The 22,072-nt window shown below is 37.8% G+C and overlaps 1 protein-coding gene across 1 annotated transcript in view; it reads right to left on the bottom strand.

Moving 5' to 3' along the window:
• The window catches only part of LOC150088463 (serine/threonine-protein kinase Genghis Khan-like), a 905,682-nt gene that overhangs the window by 580,808 nt on the left and 302,802 nt on the right, over positions 1-22,072 (bottom strand). The window lies entirely within an intron of this gene.

Below are 22,072 nucleotides of genomic sequence, written 5' to 3'. Positions count from 1 at the left end.
ATTTTAACGTAGCATTAAAAGTTAATGCTAAGTTAACTTTTAATATTAGCGTTCTACATTAAAATGATGCTTTTTACATGTAGGTTAGTGCAAAAGCATCATTTTAACATAGCGTTAAAAGTTAACACTACGTTAACTTTCCAAGTTAGCATTCTACATTAAAATGATGCTTTTGCACTAACCTACATGTTAGTCATTCTACCTCGTAGCAGGGGCATTGTCAAGGCCACATTATGTCAATGATCTGGGAATATTCTTACCATGTGTACACCATATCCAAATATTAAATTACTTCATACAACATACCCCCCACTTTTTCTTACTATTGAATACACCATGAATTGTCAAACTAAGAGAGTAAGCTTATCTGCAAAAAGATCTAAATATCCCAATCACTGCCCAGTGCATTTCACAAATATACGTGATCTCAGTTCTAATTTCAATGATGTCCAATTCAACTTGTAGTCTGCAAAACCCCATGTATTTGTTCTGACAGAATCTTAGTTATCAGTTGATTCAACTACTGCTCATCTCAGTTGCTCAAATTATTCGCTATATGATACCTTTCACTTCAAAGGTGGTACTTGTGCATATGTCCATTCCAATATTCTCTATCAGAGACTTGGTAATTTGGAATCTCTTCTTTTTGATCCTCTCTGACTTAAAATCTCTCTCTCTCTCTCTCTACATCATTCTGACAAATTCCTCTGTTATCTCTACTGTTCTCCCAACTCCACTAATCACTTAGAGCTCTTCGACTTCCTCTCTTTGCAACTTGACTTTCTCCAGTCCAAAGTTCCTAACAGTGAGATAATTTTCAATGGTTATTTTAATGTTCACAACTCCAGCTGGCTTCCGTTTTCTAGTCACACCGACCCAGCTGGTTGAGATTCTGAGGCTTTTGCAATTACTAATGACCTTGCACAGATTGTTCATTTACCTACAAGAATACCGGGCAATCCTAACCATACAGCCAACATGCTTGATCTTTTTCTCACAAACAACCCTTCTAAGTATGCGGTCGAAGTGAGTGGTCCTTTAGGCACCTCAGATCAAAACTTGGCGATTGTCTCTTCTCTAATGGAGCCTTTATCTCATGGCAATTCCCAACCTCGTGTAGTTTGGCATTACAAGAATGCAAAATGTGATGACCTGCGAGATTTCTTTTCTTCTTTTCCATGGTCAGGAGACTACTGTCTCAAAACTTCTGAATCAATGTTTACTCAGATTGTGTCAGTGAACTTATTCTTGTAGGAATGGAATCCTTTATCACACACTCCACTTTAAAATCTTGTCTTTTATCTAAACCTTGGTTTTCCAATAAATGTGCTAAGGTCGTTCAGGAGAAGAATGCTGCATATCATAATTGGCTTGTATCCAATTCTTCAGTTTCATTTTCCCCCTACACCAAAGCTCGCAACAATTGTAAACCAGTTATTAATCAGTCCAAACTAGATTTTGAACAGGCTAAGAGTAGAAAACTTGCTTCTTGCTCTAATGGTAGCTGAGCATTCTGGTCTCTTTTCAAATATATTGGCCGCAACGTTTGCCCATCTCTACTCCCACCACTGTCAAAACCAGATGTTCTGTTATCACTTTGGCCAAGGATAAAGCTGACCTGCTAGCATCCCATTTTTCTTCCAACTCATGTATTAATGATCTTGGTAAAAGAACCTCCCATCATTCCCAACAAGCTTCATTTAATGCCTCCTGTGGTCTTCAGTCAAAAGGACGTCAGAAGGATTTTGACGAATCTTGATGCTAAGAAAACTCCAGGTCCCGATGGTATTTCTCAACTTGTTCTCAAAACCTGTGCTCCTGAACGTACTACTGTTCTTTGCTGTATTTTTTCACTTTCTTATTCCATAGGTGTTTTTCCTTCTGCTTGGAAATTTGCCCATATCCAGCCAGTTCCTTTTTAGGAACTGACTGGATATATGAACTTTCCTAAAATTTCCTGACAAATCCCTTCCATCCAATTATCATCCCATTGCAATTACTTCTATTCTTTCTAAAGTAATGGAAAAATCAATTAACTGCCATGTCTTAAACTACCTAGAAATATTCCGTCTGATTAATGATAGCAGTATGGATTCCATCAGTGGTGATAATTATAATCCACTGATGATATTCTGGCTTATGTTACTCATTTATGGACAAATTCAATGGAATTGAGTGAAACACAAGTAGCTGCTCCTGACATCTCAAAGGCTTTCAATCATGTTTAGCATAAAGGTCTTCTAAACAGACTTCCATCTTATGGTTTGCCAACTGCTTTTTGTAATTGGTTATCCAGTTTTCTCTCTGATCGCTCACTGAGGGTGATGGTAGATGGCTCTGTCTTCTAATTTCTCCACTAATGCTGGTGTCCCCCAAGGTTCAGTTCTTTCCCCCACTCTTTTCCTCTTTTATATTGATGACCTTCTTCCACTGACTGGAAATCCTATGCATAGTTTTGCCAATGATAGCACACTGCATTCCAGTTTCCTTTTTGAGAAGCCTTGCCGTGCTCAATTAGCTTCAACTTCTCAAATATCCACTACCAATTCCTTAAATGCTGATCTCCAGGTAATTCTCCAGTGGGGAAAAGACAACTTAGTTGATTTCAATCCTTCCAAAACTCAGTCTCGTCTTATATCTTCAAAAAGGATTCTTCTCCTCCTATGCTTATCCTTGGTGACACTCCGATTTCTAGGCAAGATGATATATCTCTTTTGGGGATTACCCTGACTTGTAATCTCTCTTGGCACAAGCATATTACAAATATTGCTTCCTCTCCATCTAAAAAACTTGTTTTTCTCTTTCGTTCTGGTTGTTACTTTTCTTCCAAATAGTTATTCACTCTCTACAAATAGCAAATCCACCCTACAATGGAATATTGTTCCTTCATCTGGGGCGGTGCCCCCCAAAACCTCTCTTAAGCTTCTAGATTCCATTCAGAAGAGAGCAGTTAGTTAATTAATTACTCACCTCTAACAGGGTCTCTCCACTCGCTGTTTCATAGACGTACTGTTTCTGTTGCATGCCTTTTCTACATATACTTCCATGGGCACTGTTCTTCTGAATTGGCTTCTATAATTCCTGCTTCCGCTCTCTCTTTCAAAACAGTCCGAACATGTGCCACCCCCAGGAAAACATCCATTTAGTGTGCAACTTCAAACTCACAGAACCAACTTTTCATCTTCCTTGTTTATTCATTCAACTGCCATTTTCTGGAACAACCTTCCTCCATATGTATTTCCTGAAAATTAGTCTTTTTAAATTAGCTTTCCTGAAGTTCAAGTCTAATGTCAACAAATATCTTCTCAACTCTAACCCAAACACGGTACAAAGTACTATAGGTTCTAATACCTCTCGGGTTTGGGGTTTTCATAAAAAAATATATATATGTATTGGTTTTTTTTTTTTTTTTTTTTGGTTTTTTTTTTCGTAATTCATTCCAAGTCCTTGCTAGTTGAAAATTTCGCTATATTACTAAAATATTTATTCCCCTAAAAGGTCATTTTTATAATGGAAATTGCACTACCCTTTCATTGTTATCATGTGTTCCATTACAAGAATCAATTTTGAATGCCTTTTTGATCTTTACCTAAAGCACATTTCTGGTGGTCACGACCAAAAAAACAATAAAAACAATTTCCACTTTCCAGTTTATTGGGCTTTTCTGTTAGCACAATCAATTATAAACGAGTAGCAAACTGTATCTTTTTTAATTCACAATAATCCAGATTATTGTGAATTATCCTCCAAACTGCATACAACAGTTTAACCAGCCAGGTGCACATCCAGAACGATTTATCTGAGGAATTCACCATCCAAACTGGAGTCCGCCAAGGGGATGTAGCCTCCCCGTTGCTTTTCAACATCGTGGTCGACGCCATTATGAGGCAAGCATTCAGAAACAGACAGGGCATACAATATGACAAGGTTCACTATGTGACTGACCTGATGTTTGCTGATGATAGTGCTATCCTTGCCGGTAACGACGCTGAAGCCACGGACATCCTCTACGACATTGCCCGGCCATACGGTTTGAAGATCAATGCTGGTAAGACAAAGGCCCTGACAACAGATGGGTCGCAAGCCACCATCTATCTCGAAGGCATCCAGATCGAGCAAGTGCAGGACTTTAAATACCTTGGGTCGCTGGTCCAGGAGAAGAAAGTTGCATCCACCATGGAAATCCACAGCAGAATTGGACAGGCGGCCACTGCGTTCGCCTCACTCAAATGGTGTCTGTGGAAGAGGACCAACATTTCCACAAAGACTAAAATCCGACTCTTCCGGACTTTGATCCTGCCCATTCTTCTTTACGGATCGGAAACATGGATTTGTCTCAAGTTAGATTTGAACAAACTTGAGGTATTCCAAATGCAATGCCTGCGGCAGATCTTGGGCATCTCTCTTCGCGACCGCATCACTAATGATACCATCCGCGCCAGATGCCAACAGCAACCAACCATTGCCGACCAAATCCAGAAGCGAAGGCTTAGATGGTTTGGCCACGTATGTAGAATGGGCACGAACAGAATACCATCCACACTCCTTTGGAGACAACGACCCACCCAATGGAGCATCCAACGGACCGCGCCTAGGAAAACGTGGGCCAAGCAAGTGGAAAATGACTTGAAGAGCCGACGTCTCGACCTTAACCAGGCCAGGACTGCCGCCATGGATCGTAAGGTATGGAAGAACATCACAGAGCAAGTCCGAAACCCTGCGGCACCTACAGCAGCATACTGGTTGCGTGGCCAACCGCCTCCCCCAGCTGCCAGCTAAGGACCAAAGAATAAGAATCCAGATAACTGTAATTGTGTGGGGTTTTCATGGTATTATGCTGAAATGCGTTCCCCTTCACTGAAATCTTCAATCATATAAAAAACAAATTTTCAGAAACTTCTCTTCATTCCTATTTATGTATTACAATTATGAAGGAAAAGGTACCAACAGAGTGAGAGTGCTGACAGTGCCAGAAAACGGAACAAAATTGATTTCGAAATGAAAATGAAAATGATTAAGAAGTATGAAGCAGGACAAAGTTTGTCATCTATTGCAAGGGAATTAGGTCTCACTGCTTCAACAGTGAATATTATTTTAAAGGATAGTGCACTATAAAAGAACATGTCAATGGATCAACTCACTTAAGATCAACAGTGATCACAAAACAGTCAGTGACTCTATTGTCAGGGAAACGGGAAACATATTGTTTAAAAAGCTAGATGGAACAGGACCAGAGTATGTCTGCCAGGGGCAAAGGTTGATGACATTGAAGAGCAGATATCATCTTTAAAAGGCACAAAAGGTAATATAGTTGTATACGTTGGCACTAAGGATATTAAGAGTAGGAGACTGGCAGAATTACTTAACAAGTACAGGTCATTGTTGAAAAAAAGCCATGAATTAGGGTTAAATTTGAAAGTGTCTGCAATTCTGCCCAGACATGATAGGAGGGAGTATATGATGAGAGCTTTGTCGATCAATTCTGCCCTGGAGAGAATGTGCAAGGCTCAAGGAGTAGAATTTTTCTCAGCCTGGTCTGTGCTTGTTGACAGGAGAGACTGCTTCTACAGGGATGGGATACACTTAAATAGAAAGGATGCAAGAATATTTGCTGATGCTATCGAGGAAGTGTTAGGTGGGTCAGAAAACTGCTAGCTTGGGGGGATACACAGACTAATAGATTAACAATAGCCGCTGGCAGAGGTGAAAGTGATTCTTGCACTGTGCTTCTATTGGAATGAGCAGCAGCCTGGAAAACAAGATGCAGGGGATTTCAGAGACTGCTGGGAGTCATTGCGGTACAAGGAAACACACGGGTTGTGTTGGGGTAGCTAAGAATAGGAACAGGTGCATGTATACTTGCGTGTACATCAATGCTAGGAGTTTGGTAAATAAATTTAATGAATTTGAGGTGTTGGTCAAAATATCAAAGGCAGATATTATTGGGATATCAGAGACATGGTGTCACACAAATATAAAGAATGCAGAACTGCAATTTGGGGAGTACAATGTGTACAGAAACAATAACAGGAAAGGAAGGGAGGAGGGGATATGCTATTAGTTAAGAAATACATAAAATCCAAGGAAGTGCAGCCAGTTGATATCACTGGACAGTGCAGTGTCGAGTCAGTTTGGTGTGACATAAGCACTGGGAAATCAAAATTGAGAGTAGGAGCGGGTTATAGGCCTAATGACTCTGATAAGTATAATAAAAAACTATAGAGGAAAATAGAGTGGGCCAGTAAATCAGAGAGTCTTATAATGGGGGATTTTAATTTCCCGGATATTGACTGGAATTTGTGGGTTGGTCACTCACCCACTAGCAAGGCTTTTGTGGATTTATTGGATGACTGTTTTCTACATCAGCATGTTCGGGAGGCAACTAGAAGGAGTAATACTCTTGATCTGATTATCAGTAGTGATTCTTCATGCATTAAGAATCTGCAGATAAAGGAACCACTAGGTGGCATTGATCACAGTGTGCTGAAGTGGGATTTACTCAAAGAGGTAACTACCATTAAGGGTAAAGGGAAGCGTTTTTGCTTTCGTAAAGGCGACTACGGAGGTCTGAGACAGTATTTAAATTCTGTACAGTGGGACCAACTGATGATGTTACCAACAGCAAATTCAAAATGGGAAGCATTCAAAGAATTAATCTTGAAAACTACTAGGCTTTACATACCAACTAAGAAATACTGTTCAAGGTTTAGGCTTAAATGGATGTCAGATGAACTAATGAGACATGTGGCAGAGAAGAAAAATGCATGGGATACATATAAATTAATGGGTAACATGGAAGCCTATGATAGATATAAGCTGGTCTGTAACCAAGTCACAAAGGAGGTTAGGCAGGCAAAGGCAGATTATGAGAAATCTTTGGAAAACGATGCAAAGAAAAACAGCAATTTACGTATGTAAACTCTAGAAGGAAGCGAATGAATCAGATTGGTCCACTGGATATCAATGGTTTAACTGTTGATGATCCTGCTCAGGTGGCTAACAAACCAAATGAGTATTCTGCACAGACATAACTGTCTCCTCTCTTTTTTTGTAATTTTGTAATTTTGAAATTTTTTAAATTGTACGCTTTTGTAATTTTTTCTGCACACGAGATAAAAAATTGAATAAATACAATAAATATTTCTATTCACATGTTCGCTGACTATTTCTTTTTTGATTCAATCAATTCAGTGAGCACAGTTATGAGTGATGAGGAAGAAGAGACACTCTTGGGCTAAAATGCATGTTTTGTGGACAAAAGAGCAATGGGACACCGTCATCTTTTCTGACGAATCGATATTCAACCTGCATGGCTCAGATGGGAAGCGATACATTAGAAGACGAAAATCAGAGGCATACCATCCTGACTGCATAACACCGATTGTAAAGTTCTCCCCACCCAGTCAAATGGTCTGCGGATGCATAAGAAGCAAAAGGGGTGGGGCGAATTAAGTTTATTAACGGAACTGTATATGTAGATGCCTACATTGCTATCTTGGAGGAGTGCCTGAACCCGTTATTCACTACACAGACGTCCACAAAACTGCATTTTTTAACAGGACTCAGCACCTTGCCACACAGCAAAATTGTAAGTTTTACTGCTGTTTAGATTTAATGATGAATTTGTCTTCTTGTCTCACAAGGCTTGAAACATACACCAATGTTTTCCCTCGTTTTTCTCCCTTAAGGTGCAGTCAAACCTCAGAAACGCTGGCATCACAATGTTGGACTGGCCCAGCAACAGGCCAGATTTGAACCCTATTGAAAATTGCACAGGTAAAGGTCAGCTTATTATTATCCACAAATAAATCAAGAAAATCTTCAAAGAATTTTATTTGTTTCCATATATTGAGCTGAAAATATTGAAATTAAAAATGTTGCTAAACATGTCTGCAAATTAGGATCAAATTTTTTAGTCACAATCCTTGCATAGACCAAACAATGCTTTCTAAAAACAAAACTTAGTACATAGTATCTCCTGTGCAATTCTTCATATCAAGATTCCACTAGATGTATCTTAGGAAAAAGACTTCATTAAATGTAGAAAAAATCTGTGGTGTAATTAATTAATGATTTTTATGAAATCAAAAACAATGTGGTATAACAGTGTTTTTGACTTCATAATCATAAAAGTCATTAAGACTTCAGCAATATGCAAAATGTACATGGACACATTCTACATCTGAAACCCATCCAGGAGCTGCTGAATTAGCATTAGCATTAGTAGAGGCATTTGATGCAAGAAAGCAAGCTTATGCAGCATCAGCCAAAAAAAAAAAAAAAAAAACCCACTTCCACTTCACCCCTCTGTTCGTTCAAAATACCTGTCCAGCTGAGCCTTAAACTTATTTAGGCTATCAACCTCCACTACAAGGGATGGCAGTCTGTTCCACCAACCAACCACCCGCTGGCTAAAGGCAAATTTCCGCACGTCTATCCTACATCTGTCTTTCCTCAATTTGAATTTATGCCCTCTCAGGTGATTTTTCTGAGCTAGAGGAAGAATCCCATCAGCATTGAGCATGCTTAAACCATTCAAGGCTTTATACACCTCTATCAGATCACCTCGCTGGTGCCTAGTCTCCAGACTCCGTAATTTGCAAAACTTAAGCCTTTCTTCGTAAGAGCACCCCTTTGTTCCATTCACTAATCTTGTTGCCCTTCTCTGTACTCGTTCCAGCAGCTCTACATCCTTCTTGAAATGAGGCCTCCAGACCTGTATACAGTACTCTAGGTGTGGCCTGACCATTGCCTTATACAATGGAATAATCACCTCCTTATCCCTGCTGGAAAAATTCCTGTATATCATTGACAATACTCCATGAGCTACTCTTGCAGCCCGTCTGCACTGCTCAGAGAACTTCATATCTGCCTGCACAATCACCCCCAAGTCCCTTTCATTCTCTACCACTGTCAGTGTAGTACCACAGAGTTGATACGTTGCTCTGGGGTTGCTGTTTCCCATGTGTAGTACTTTACATTTGTCAATGTTAAACTTCATTTGCCACCTCTCAGCCCATCTGCTCAACCTTTCCAGATCCTGTTGCAGCAGCATAGTGTCAGTAGTGTCCTTGACAACCCTGCCAACCTTTGTATCATCTGCAAACTTGGACATTAAGCTTGATATACCATCATCAATATCATTTATAAATACAGAAAACAATAATGGACCCAACACTGAGCCCTGAGGGACTCCACTAATAACATTAGTCCACGATGAGCAGTGTCCATTGATTACCACTCTCTGTCTTCTCCCACTCAACCACCCCTTTATCCATAGCAGCAATTTGCCTCCAACGTCACACTGCTCCAATTTGTGTAGCAGTCTTCCATGTGCAACAGTATCAAAAGCCTTTCTAAGATCCAAGTATATAATATCAAAGTTATTCCCTGCATCCAGTTCTTTTGTGACTGCATCATAGTATCAAATCAAGTTGGTCAGGCAAGACTTCCCCTTAACAAAACCATGCTGTGTCTGAGCTATAACTGAAGTCTTGTCTAAATGATCCTGCAGTGCTTCTTTAACCAGTGCCTCCATTAATTTTCCTGGAACAGAAGTTAAGCTCACAGGTCTATAGTTACTTGTGTTAGCCTTTGATCCTCCTTTGTGAATTGGGGTCACATTTGCACATTTCCAGTCTATGGGTACCTCCCCTGAGTCCAAGGAAGCTCTCATAATTATGGCTAAGGGTTTGCTTACTTCCTTTGCTGCCTCCTTTAATATAACTGGATAGATCCCATCCACCCCGGGTGCCTTTCTTCTGTTTATCTTCAACAGTTTCTCTTCCACTTTACTCCCAGTTATTTCAAGATTCTGTAGCTTACTGCTAGAGTTGAATACACCTCTGGCATTCCCCTTGCTGAATAACTCCTCATGTGTGAATGTCGATGCAAAATATTCATTTAGTTTGTTAGCTACCTGAGCAGGATCATCAACAGTTGACCCATCAATACTCTGACATTGTCATATAATACTCTGACTTGCCTTTACTAATATTAGTATAATAGACAGAACACATTTCCATGAGATTACATCATCCTACAAATGTAACATGGCCATAACTTATTTCTGATTTTTGGTCTTTTGAATGCATGTGTAAAAATACTTTTTAACATGCTGCCACTTAACTATTTATAGCGCTCGATTTGTTGTTGTTGTTGTTATCATTGTTGTTGTTAGCGGTGGTGGTTAGTCAGTCCTCAAAAAAATATGATGGTTAAAAAGTTTGTGCATGATTTCAGGATAGGCAATAGTTTTATTATATTAGACTTGTCTTTTGTTGGCTTAATTTAGCAAATTATAAAAATATTGGTGCCTCCGTAGCCAGGTGGACAGAAGCAGCAGTGCGTAGCACACACTTCTTGATTAGACCAGGGTTCGAGCCCATGACCACCAAATACGGAGGGTGCGGAAAGGTCAGGGAATGACCACCACATATCACCGGAGTAATATGGCATTAGTTGCTAATGCTCCTAAAAAAAAAAAATAAATAAATATATATATATATATAAAAATATTGCACGCCTTTTATCTTTATCATTTAGAGTCATAGGGTTCCTGATTTGATCGGTTTCTGATTTTTGGTCTTTTGAACACGTGTAAAAATGCTCTCTAACCTGCTGCTACTTAAAAAAATTTATAGTTTTCCATATATTATTGGTTAGCTAGTCCTCGGAAAAACAGTGGTGGTCAAATAGTTCATGTCCGACTTCAGGATAGGCTCTAGTTTTATTAGATTAGGCTTGCCTTTTGGTGGCTTAATTTAGCCAATTCTAAAAATATGGCATGCCTTTTATCTCTAGTGTTTAGAGCAGGAGTGGGCAGTGGTGTATTTGGGCAGGAACACACCGGAACGATGTTCCGGTACTTTTTCTAAATGTCATAATAGAAAATCATTACATTTATAAACCTAATATTATGAAACAATGGCATAATCAAAGGGTAGGGAGAAATATCTATTTTACCCATTGCTACTAAAGATATATATTAATAGTAATCTTTAAAATTAATATATTTCTTTAAAAATTTATTTAAAAACAAAAATATAAATTTCACAATGAAACTTGAACATTTCTTACTAAAGTACAATGTGTTAGATAAAGAGATCCAATGAATGAGATATACTGCGATGCATGCGAATGCTGCATTTTGATTCATCATGAGCTGAATGCTAGAACTGGTTGTTCTATGAATCGTGAGTCTGAAGTCTGATTCAGTTACTGTACAGTCAATGTGGCATTATCATATAGTCTTCTGGAGAACAAGCGTTCCGGTACTATTTTTTTTACAACGAGCTTTCCGGTACTTTTTTTTTTTTTTTTTTTAGCAATACACCTCTGGGGGTGGGGAATCTCTAGCCCACGGGCAAAATTTCCTCCCCCCTGTCAAATTTGAAACCACCCTCTGATGAAGTCCTCTAAAGTGGCATATGAAAACACGGCATAAGCCTTACGGGCAAAACAGTCATTTTCCATGTTACAATGACTGAAATTTGTTTATGAATTGTTTTAAGTACTCCATAAATAAATTTCTGTTAGCTGTAATTCTTGACTTGTGATATTAATCATGAGTCGGAATACGTATAAATTGATGATATAATAATTGCACCATTATTACAGCCAATTAGCATTTAGCATTTGTTTCTCACCCAAAACCATGCTTGCGCACATTTGCTCTGTCTTATTAGGTCTTGTTTTTGGTGATGGATAGTCATCCATCACCAAAAACAAGTTGGTTGTTGGCTGCATCATTACACATCATTGCAAATTAAGTTCAATGATTTTGAATGCTGGCAACATTTATAGTTCATTTGCTTAATTCTATTTAAATCAGTATTGTAAAGTTCATAAAAGTAACCCCTTTCTGCAATGACTATTAATAATAAAAGAAAAGCTGCAGGCGAAAGTTCTTTATTTGATGAAAAATGGACGAATAATTATTTTTTCATGGAAGTAAATAAAAAGTGTGTGTCTCATTTGTAACGAATCGACTGCAGTTTATAAAAAAGTACAATCTTGAATGCCACTATTTGACCAAGCATAAAGAATACGAAAAACTGAGACTCTGCATTTAGACAAGCTAACGCATTTAAAAGAATCTTTATGCAAATAGCAATATATTTTCAAAACACATATTATTCGTGAAAATACATCCGTAATGCAAGCAAGTTATGAAGTGTGTGAGTTAATTGCAAAGAAACTGAAATCACACATCGAAGGCGGGTTTGTTAAAGAGTATAGCTGCGGTTGAAAGAATTTTTAACTCCAGAAAAGGTCAGATTGTTTAAGAATATTAATTTATCACAGAGGACAGTTTCTGACCATATAAAAGAGATGGCTAATGATATCCAAGTAGCCTTGAAACAAGCATCATCAGAATTTGTGTTTTATTTCATAGCTGTAGATGAGACAACAGATATAGCAAATACGTCACATTTGGCTATATTTGTATGTGGGATAATGGCAAATTTTACAATATGAGTAGAATTATGTGCTTTAAAATAGATGCACGAGACTACCACAGGTGAAGATCTCTTTTTCAGAAGTCAAATCAGCAATAAGTGATTTCGATTTACCCTACAAAAAACTAAACGGTGTAGTTACGGACAGTGCACCATCTATGGTAGGATCTCAAAAAGGACTTGTTGCTTTAATTAAAAAAGAATTGGAAAGCCGTCAACTGGAATCTAATGTATTAATAGTGTGTCGCTGTCTTAATCACCAACAGCATTTATGTACATGTTCTCTAAGAATAATCAAAGTGATGAAAATGGCAACAAAATGTATTAACTTCCTAAGAAATAAGAGATTGAACAACAGAGAATTTAAAAAAAATGTTAAAGAACCTTGAAGCATAATATGGTGATTTATTGTACCATTGTGAGGTTCACTGGCTAAGCAAAGGGCGCATGCTCAAGCGCTTCTAGGAGCTGATAGATGAAGTCAAACTCTTCGTGGATATTAAAGCTCTAAAATTATGAAATTAGAAGACCAAAAAATGGTTATGTGATTTGGCATTTTTGGTTGCTATCAGTAGCCACTTAAATTATCTAAATTTCAAATTACATGAGCCAAATCAGCTTATTACCTCTCTTCTTGTCAAAATCAGTACCTTTGAATCAATGCTGAAATTGTCCGTAACTCAACTGAAAAAACATTGCATGGAACATTTTCCAACACTGAAAGAAATGAAACCAGAATCAATAGTGCATTATGCTGAGTGTTCCAATTTTTTTTAATCAATTTCAAAACAGGTTTTAAGATTTATGAAATCATCATGAACTCTAACCAAGAATGAGCAAAACTCCTTTTGATGTGATGCCAGATGAAGCTCCTGATTCCTTGCAACTAGAGTTAATTCATTTACAATTGGATAATACTTTGAAAACCAAATTTAATAGTGTATCTATTTTGGAATTTAGATACTGAAAAATATCTGCTTTTGAGGAATAATTGAAACTTGCATCACTATTTTCTACTACATGACGATGTGAACAGTTTTTCTCAACATTAAATTTAGCCAGAACCACTTGCGTGCTAGACTTAAGGATGATAATCTTGCAAACCAACTAAGAATTGCTGCTTTATCACTGCCATCTAACATAAATAAAATAAATAAATAAATTTTCTGTTTATAGTCTAGGATGACCTGGACTTTCTCATTAAGGTGCAATAAAAAGTTTCATTAAAATTAAAAAACATTATAATTGTGGTGTCTTTGGTGTTTCATTATTTAAAGCATTATAACTGTGTGGATAATTAATGCATTATAACATTTTAATTAACACTGCATAGTGTGATCGCAGGCATACCTATGAATTTGTAAAATTTAAGATTCGTTATTTTTCTCAGCAAAGATGTGCCCCCACAGGTTTTCATGCACTTACAATTTGCCCCTAATACTAAGTAGGTTCCCCCCTCCTGGTTTAGAGTGATAGGGTTCCCGAATCATTTTTTATATGATAAGAATAGAAGGGAACATGGAGCACTCATGATATCGCAAGAATTTTTTTTAATATTTTAATAGTGCTTCTATTATATAATGTTTATTATTATTATTGTACACAGTGCGGCAACTGGAAACCGAGACTGATGTTATGAGATGAGTGCTGGCGCTGCTATCTACTAGAAGTAAACATGAAACGAAAGAGTGGTTGTTCCTCGAGCACTGCAGTCAAGTTCACCATTGATCATGATCGATGTGCACTATTTAGTATATAAAATTTTCTTAACTTCTACTATATTTTATATACTCCTAAATTCTATTATTTGTTATATAATGTCAAAATTGATTTTGCCTTAGTGCATATTGATTATTACAGAAACAGAGAACCCCATATCATTGTTTCTTCCTTTCAATTTGGGTGGTTGACCTCAGATGAAGTCACCCACATTGTAGGTATACAACAATATGTTTTGTATATTATTCTTCTGTATGTTATCCTTTGTATACATATAACATACTTCACCTATGCGTTTTCCATAGATTTATTTAGATATGTCTCTTTATATAATTCTCTTACTATAATCTTCCCTATAAAATAATAATATAGTATATAGATATCACATTATGGGTTTAGTGCATCTATTGCCATAAAAAAGGCACTAGCCCACAATTTCAGCATATTACTCATTTAATATATATATATATACGGCAATACCCCGCATAGCACTGATAATTGGTACTGAAACTATTCCATGTTATGTGAAATCGTGCTGATTGAGGTATAATTATAACGGGTTTTAATTGAATGCGTACTAGAGAAACAGTAACAAATTATAATAAATTTATAAACAATTTGCACTTGATAGCTAATTAAAAGGATTTGAAATAAAATAATATTGCAAAAATTTTATTAATGAAAAGGTAACATTGTGAGAGATGAGAAAAAAGCTATAAAAAAAGGCGCAGTTGTTTATTTAGGTATTTCAATAATGAAGTCTGGTAAATCAGTCTCTTCTTTTTCTCGGCATACATGTCTTTGTAGCATAAATCCCATCTTGTAAAATTTGCTGTATCTTGATGCTATGCTACATTCAACATTCGGATCTCCATTCATAATCACCTCGCAGGCCATTTCAACCCCCCCCCCCCGAAAAACTTTCTCCACTTCTTCTATTGAAAATTCTTTTAGTGCCACTTCAGAATTGTTTTCTTCTTCTTCTTCATATTCAGTTTGCTCATCAATTTCAAAAAGAGTTGCATCATCTAAGTCACTTACATGTGAGTCAATGCAGTCACGTACATTGGCAGTGTCCAAAGTTTCAAATTCCAAGTCTTTTTCGATCTTCACAATGTCTTCGGCAATTGTCTGAACTTCCAATTCAAAGCCAGTGAAATCATTTACCAAATGGGACAAAACATGCTGCAAAACAGAATGCATGTTGTTGGCAGTGATTTCTAGCCAAAATGCAGATATATTTTTGATCGTATATAAAGGGGTAAAAAACAAATTGTGAAAGGAAAAGTTTGAAAAACTGTCACGTCGTCTTGTCAGGATGGAATTAAGAATACTGAACACTGTTGCACTTTGCAGCTGACTGCCTGAGGGGAGCTATTGTCACATGTGCATGTGAGACAATAGAGTTAGCACCACAGCATATATGTAGAGTATGTCTAGGCTATTGAATGAGTTTTAATATGTACAGTAAATTTTCGACTTAAACTTAATTGAAAGCTGTGTTATAGCAAAACCCATGGCTGTCTGAAGCCGTACTAAGTGAGGTATTGCTGTGTATATATATATATATATATATATATATACACACACATCACCATTATGCAAATCTACTGCATTGGCTGCTCGATCATTATGTCATTCAGTCGTGGCATGGATTTGTTTAGCTTTCGAAATGCAGTGATTCCCTGACTATTACGGCCTTGTGGTCCTCTGATGAGATAGGGCATAATGGTCAGCCCATCTTGTTTTATTTTGTCATTTTGTCCTTCATTTTCTAAATTATTTAGGAGCAATTTTCCAACAGTACTCTCTTCTTTATTCTCCGCCCCCTTTTCTTTTGTTTCATATTATCTTCTTGGTAAAGCTTATTTTCTCTCTACTGGTTTGCCATGCTACTGGCATACATTTTATTTTACCTTTTATTTAAGTTTATCACATGCATCATGTAATTGTATGTGCATTTTTTGCTGTCACTGATGCTTGCTTTACTATCTTTATTTTATTTTACTTTTGCTGTTTATTTTCAATTTAATTAGAATTAATTTGGATTATATACAGGGTGACTCACTACTAGTGTGACAAACTTGCAGGAGGTGTAGGGGGCACAAAGACGAATCGGAATCACTTAGCATCACTTAGCACCTCGCGTATGGAGCTGCAGAATGAATGGGCGCGCCGCTCTGCGCTTGTACCAGGAACGTTTCCCCACACAGGCGTGCTCCTCATCATGCAATTTTCGCACGTGTGCACAGAAGGTTACGTGAGACTGGTTGTTTCACGAGAGGTACCATGAATCGAGAGCAAACGACGAGGATGCCAGACAATGAGGTTGGTTGGTTATTTTGGTTTTTAAGAGCATTAGCAACTAAGGCCATATTGCTCCGGGAATATGCAGTGGTCATTCTCTGACCTTTCCGCATCCTCCATATTTGGTGGTAACGGGCTCGAACCCCGGTCTAATCAAGAAGCGTGTGCTACTCCTTCCCACCTGGCTACAGAGGCGCCCCAGACAATGAGGAGAATGTCCTACGTCTTGTAGAAGGCAATCCGAGTACGAGTACTCAAGCGATAGGCCAACGATTGAGTATTTCCCAATCCACTGTATGGAGGATACTGTCGACAAACCAAATGAGTTCATACCATCTGCAACGCGTCCAATCACTGAAGCTTCCGGATTATCTACTCCAGAGGACTTTTGCTACTTGGTTTCTTCAACAGAGGTGCGGCAGACAGCGCATTTGCTGCATCCGTATTGTTTACAGATGAGGCAAGTTTCACAAGAGAGGGAACCTTCAATCAACATAATGCCCATTTGTGGGCTTTGGGGAACCTCTATGGTACGCGAACACGTGCAACTCAACGCTGTTTCTCTGTCAATGTTTGGGCCGGCATTGTTGGAGACCACCTCATTGCACCGTACCTTCTGCCCCCTCGTCTGGACGATAGGGCATACTTGATCTTTCTACAGCAAGTCCTGCCCGAACGTATTGAGGATGCACATGTTCCTCAGTCGTTGCGCCGCTCAATGTGGTTCGGGCATGAGGGAGCTTCCCCACATTACACCAATGACATCCAACAACACCTAAATGTTACATTTGGACAGCACTGGATAGGTCGGGGTGGTCCGGTTCATTAGCCTGCTAGATCGCTGGACTTCTTCTGCTGGGGTCAAATGAAGACATTGGTGTACGAGACCCCCGTTGATTCAGTTGAAGACCTCGTCGCTCGCATCTCTGTAGCTGCCAGTGAGATTCGAGACACGCCAGGAATCTTCCAGAACGTTAGGGATTCCATGCGGCGCCACTGTGAAGCCTGTGTGACTGCTTCTGGTCGAACTTTCGAACACCTTCTGTAGCATGGCTTTTTGCCAATGTAAAACTTGTCATTAAAATGATTTCTGTTACACTAACGAGTTGCTGTTTCTGTTCTTTTTCTTTGCTCACACGACCTCCCGCATGACGAAAGCATTTCGGACCCTGCAATGCTATGTGATTCCGATTTGTCTTTGTGCTCCCTACACCTCCTGCAAGTTTGTCGCACCGGTGGTGAATCACCCTGTACTCAAATCAGGAGCAATCAGATATGCACTTTATGTATGGTTTGGCGGACAGCAATGCTCTGGAGGCTCGTCGTTTGTACCACGAAGGTTCCCAGAACGAAGATGTCCAGACAGGAAAATGTTTGAAGGTATCCATCGCTACCTTTGTGAACATGGGACCTTTACACCTCGTGCTGCTGACACAAGACGACCAAGATCTACGACTCCTGAAGTAGAGCAGGAAATTTTTGACGTTGTGCATGCCACTCCTGGAATCAGCACATACAGAATAGAAATGCAACTGGCTGTTCAACATTCGACTATTTGGAGAGTGTTGCGAGAACACCAACTGTATCCTTACCATCTGCAACAGGTACAGGCCTTGTCACCAGCAGATTACCCTGCATGAGCAATGTTCTGCCAGCAGTGTGGTACAACTCCTCACTTTTCTGCCTTAGTGGGCGCCTCTGTAGCCAGGTGGGAAGGAGCAGCAGTGCGCAGTACACGCTTCTTGATTAGACTGGGGTTCGAGCCCGTCACCACCAAATACGGAGGATGCAGAAAGGTCAGGGAATGACCACCGCATATCCCAGAGCAATATGGCCTTAGTTGCTAATGCTCCTAAAAACCAAACAACAACAACAACTGCCTTAGTGATATTCACAGATGAAGCACAGTTCACATGAGACAGAATCCAAAACTTTCACAATCAGCATGTGTGGGCTGAGGAAAACCCACATGCAATTCTTCCATCACATCACCAACAGCAGTTTAGCCTCAACATCTGGGTGGGTGTGTTTTTGGTGATAAGTTATTTGGGCCCCATGTACTTCCAAACAAACTCACAGGGTAGGCGTACAGCAACTTTCTGGAAAACAATATGCCTTTTGTGGTACAAACGATGAGTCTCCAGAGCATTGCCAGCCGCCAAACCGTACATAAAGTGCATATCCGCTTGCTCCTGACTGAGTACATGGTCGGAATGGAAAACCACCGGATTCTGTCAGTACCTTGTGATGAAGGAAATCACCTATGGGAGAAAAGACATTCCGGTTAATAACTCTGGAACCAAGCATTTCCGGAACTATGTTGATATAAAATATTTTTATTGTCTACATATGAGGAACTCATTCCTGAAGTTATGCTGTGTATTTTTGAGACACCCTGTATATATTAACTGTTACAATGGATGAAAAAAAAAGGTTTTAATTTGATGAAATAGTTTCAGTTAATGAAAAGTTAAAAGGTTCGGTATGACAGATGCACCTAAAAGTGAAAAGCAGCATTAAAGTATGCAGGAGTCTATATAAGTTTGTATTAATACATTGAATAAAGTATGCATAAATGGATGTGGAAATTACAAAGAGTGCCAGAAACTAGAAGGGTGAGGATAGTAGAAAAGGAAGTGTAGTAGATATGTGAAAGGCGCAAGAATTGATGAAATTACCTGATCATGTATCAATATTTGTTTCAGCTGACATCAGATTCTGCACATTTGCCTTACCTATATTTGACCATTATCAAAATATATCTCCCCCCCCCAACATCTGATTACAGATGTACCGTTTTTATTTTTGTTTTATTTGTATTTTACTGAACTAATTTTACTTTACAGTTCACCCACCTTCTATTGGCTATGTAATTTGGCCCATAATTTTCTTAATTCATCATAACTTTTAGGATATTAACATTTTTTCACCTTTCACATATCTACTACACTTCCTTTTCTACTATTCTCACCCTTCTAGTTTCTGGCACTCTGTGTAATTTTCACATCCATTCATGCATACTTTATTTCACATCCATTTATGCATATTGAACATTTTATATTAATACAAAACTTATATATAGATATAAAATGTTCAATTTAATATGTTACATGAATTAAATGTGCAGAAGTGTTCTCAGATTCTCTGACCTTTGATTGCCAAAGCTCCAACAAAGACCTGTGCTTATTACTGAATACTTTATCCTGCAAAAAAATAATCATACAATGTTAAATATGGGTAGCACAATACCTATTCAATGGAACCCTACCATCCAACCAATTGACCTGTGAACTTTTTGACTAACAGTTTTTGCATAGTGAGCTGTTGCTTCTTCCTACATAAAAAAAGCAAAGCTGATTTTGTCCCTTAGCAGTTTCAGAAAGCTTTCTCCAGATACTTCCTTCAAAAAAAAAAAAAAGTCTGAGGACACCTATCCAAATTCCAGCCCAGACTTTAAAGTCAGGAGTGTTTCAGTCATCCTTGTTAAAGAATAATTGTGGTTATTAAGAGAGTAATAAATATAGTTATGATGAATAAGAGCTCTATTTAGTTTAAACGTTGTCAATCTGGTTTATAACACACCAGGCCCAAAGCCTGGCGCCTCAGTAGCCAGGCGGGCAGGAGCAGCAGTGCATAGCACACGCTTCTTGATTAGACCAGGGTTCGAGCCCGTGCCCACCAAATACGGAGGATGCGGAAAGGTCAGGGAATGACCACCACATATCCCTGGAGCAATATGGCCTTAGTTGCTAATGCTCCTAAAAAAAAAAAACCCAATAACAGCCCAAAGCCTCAGCAAATTCCAATCTTCTATCTGGGTTATCCTCATTCAAACTTTGTAGCAACATGGGATGATAAACTTTTAAGTTCCTTTATGATTCTATTTAAGCTTATTTTATGTATTTTAAGTTGTAATCTTCACTTTCTTTCAGATTTTTTCAGACTTCTTTCAATATTCTCTTTTACAAGTTAGAAATTGGATGATAAACTTTTAACAACATGGAATGATAAACTTTTAAGTTCCTTTATGATTCTATTTAAGCTTATTTTATGTATTTTAAGTTTCTTCACTTTCTTTCAGATTTTTTCAGACTTCTTTCAATATTCTCTTTTACAAGTTAGAAATTGGCAGCTGTCTTTGAAATATAAGTTCTTCCAGATTTTGGTAGACTGTGCACTGTTCCCACTTCATCAAACTCCACAATTTGCTTTAAGATCTATATATTTTCATATTTTGCATGCTACTTTACAATTTTATTCCTCTCTTTTTATTGTAAGGCTCATGGCACTTTTCCTATGTTCGAATTATTTTGAAACAATAAAAAAGATTATAAACTATTTTTAAATAACTTAGATATATATTTACGTCGGCAGCTATTCAATATAGTTTCCTTATTTATGGAAAAGTTTCCTTGCTTTAATGAGCTGGTACACACACGCATGATTTTAATTAAAGTGTATAATTAAAGATTAATTTACGATTGATATTTTGCATCAAATTCATCTGAGACAAAGCTTGTAGCAGATTTTTATGTAATTTCATTGTAATATTCTGAATTAATTTAAAATGTATTTTTAATATATAAAACAAATTTGGATCTTTCCATGTTCCACCTAAAATGTCATATGCTTTTAGTCATTTAAATTATTCTCTTAATGATGAATTATTAGATTAACGATGTTAAACATACTGTATTTTCATGAATTTCTGTTTTAATTTTAATGATTTTTGCATAAAAATTAACTGGTTAATTGTTACATAAAATTCTTCTAGATATCATTTCGGATCTTTACACATTGTAAGCAAGGGCATTTTTATCCTGTTGGCAATGAATAAGCATTTGTAAAGGGAAAAAAATAAAAGATATCCAGTAAAAGGATGTCTTAATAATACTCTAATCTAAACCATTTTATTCAGGAAAGTACAGTCAAAAGACCATTAGCACCACCTGCCAAACATATGCTACACCAGCATTAAGACAATCATAATAACAAAATAGTAAGCAGAGATTAATAAATAAGCAATAAATGAATTTCTTATTTATTCCTATATGGCAGTAATTTACAAACATCTATCACTTTTGGCATCACTGGATTTGAACTGGTAGACATGCTGCATCTGTAAAAAAGGGTCTATCATTTATCAGAAATGGAGTGTCTCCTAACCTTGTGGCATCCCTTTATAATGTTTGTTTTACTTATTGTGGAAATCAGTGTGCTATAGTGAAGAGAGAAAAAATTTCAGATCTCAGCAAATTTTCCTGTAAGATAAGCATTAATCCTGTAGCAGTCAACAATGTACCATCTACACAGTATCATAATTTAGTTAATTCATTTTATTTTGATATAATGTTTTGTGTTGAGTAGTAACAGTAACATGCCATTCACTAAGAAAATTATTATTAACAACACAGTTGAACTTTCCAACCCCCCCCAAGTCCAGCATCACCCATTTTCTAGCTATTTTTCTGAAAATGGGCAAATCCAGAACCAGCAAATGTAGTTCTTTCACTGTCCACATTCACTCAAGCAGCATATCAGAGCTGGTTTTATTGTTTCAGCCCTTATATGCTGCTTATGTGAAT

The sequence above is a fragment of the Mastigoproctus giganteus genome, chromosome 3, assembly GCF_048544385.1.
Source record: "Mastigoproctus giganteus isolate SK-2022 chromosome 3, ASM4854438v1, whole genome shotgun sequence".
Taxonomy (NCBI): Eukaryota; Metazoa; Arthropoda; class Arachnida; order Uropygi; family Thelyphonidae; genus Mastigoproctus; species Mastigoproctus giganteus.
This window is presented reverse-complemented; position numbering and strand designations above follow the sequence as displayed.